At 60.5% G+C, this 1,506-nt stretch overlaps 1 long non-coding RNA gene across 1 annotated transcript; it reads left to right on the forward strand.

Annotated features, from left to right (window-relative positions):
* Positions 1 to 1,439, forward strand: LOC145722734 (uncharacterized). Its single transcript, XR_014147222.1, has 2 exons — positions 1 to 140; positions 740 to 1,439. It is a non-coding gene; the product is annotated as an uncharacterized LOC145722734 (long non-coding RNA).
* The last annotated feature ends 67 nt before the right edge of the window (positions 1,440 to 1,506 follow it).

Raw genomic sequence — 1,506 nt, forward strand, 5'->3', positions numbered from 1 at the left:
GCAAGAGAGTCGCCTCCAGATGCCTAGTTGGAAGGCTTGGTTTCCATGACGACAGGCTTCGGGGAGCTGGCAGAACATGTGACCCGGCTCTTGAGACGATGCGCAGAGGAAGCCCAGAGACAGCCTCCTGCCACCGTGCGGTTAGGCATCCCCTCACTGACCGCCCCCCCTCCCAGATAACCCCAGTGGGTCTGTGTTTCTGCCCTTCCGCTCCGCCTTCTCCCCTCCTCTGTACTTCCTGCAGCTCCTCTGGCTGCAGCAACCTCGAATCCCACTGTGCTTCAAGGAAGCAGGCAGAGGAGGAGGGGAGGGGAGGACGACTAACTGAAGAGTGAATGGAAAAGCAGGGGGAGGGGGGAAGGGAAGGAGGGAGGACGACCTGGGTCTGCGGGCAATCTCATTTCCTGCACACTTTTCAATCCCCTCGATACCACGGCCCCCTCCCCAGTGTCAGGGATGAACCTTCCGATTTCCTTGGCTTTGCTGCAGGGAGTGGGAAGGTGAATTCCAGATGGGTAAACTGAGGCGCAGGCTATTATTGACTGGGCCTTTGGAGAACCGCCTCCGGCATGCCCTCCCACCCCCATAGTGTTCCCAAACTCACTAGGCAGCGGGGCTGGCGGGGAATGGGCAGAGGAGAATCCACCCTCCTCCGGAGAAGCCCACAAGGGCGCTCGGGCTGTTCATTTTAGCAGGGAAGAGGCGGGAACTGAGGAAATGTCCCCCTCCCGGCTTCCAGCCTTTCCAGCCGGCGCCAACACGCTCCCGCCCGCGCCCCGGAGCGTCCTCTTCCGCCGGCAGACCGGCGCCGGGGCCCGGGGACCGTACGGGAGACGGCGCGAGCACGCAAACGCCACACACCCACACTGCGCTCCGAAACGCCCGCCTCCACAACAGACCCAGAAGCCGATGACACACGACGGGCGACCGATCACCGTCACTTGGACTCTGTTACGTTTGCCCAACAGTACCGCAAGCATCCACAGCCACACCTGACGGACACAGACTCACGAGCAACGACACAAAACCAGGGCGCGCACACAGTCATTGCCTGGCGCTCGCGCCCTTCCTCCAGCACACTCCGCTTAGCTCGCCGCTTCATCCACACATGCCAGCAGCCTCCATCCCTTACACAGAACCGTTCAACCTTTCAGAAGAAACCTTTTAATTGTTTTTTTCAAAGAAAAAAAGCCATATAAATATTAGAGTATAAAACTTGCGTGAGACACAGGAAGGGGACTGAGTGGGAAAGCTACGTGACTATGCGAAGAGAAGCACTTCTAGGAGTCAGTACCGGGGAGGGGGTCGCCGCAGCGCGAGGACACAGCACAAAACACAGCACGGGCCGCCGCGGGCGGATTCAAGGACGGACGGCTGCGCGGAGCCCCCCGCCCACCCGCCCCCACGGAAAAGCACACCGCACTACACTATTGGCTATTCTACACCAGCCGGAAGAGGGAGGGAGCTCTACACTACCGTTGGGCTGGGGTGGGGCTCTGGCGGGAC

This window comes from Leptonychotes weddellii, chromosome 7, assembly GCF_054177405.1.
Source record: "Leptonychotes weddellii isolate Sample4059 chromosome 7, ASM5417740v2, whole genome shotgun sequence".
NCBI classification, from domain to species: Eukaryota; Metazoa; Chordata; class Mammalia; order Carnivora; family Phocidae; genus Leptonychotes; species Leptonychotes weddellii.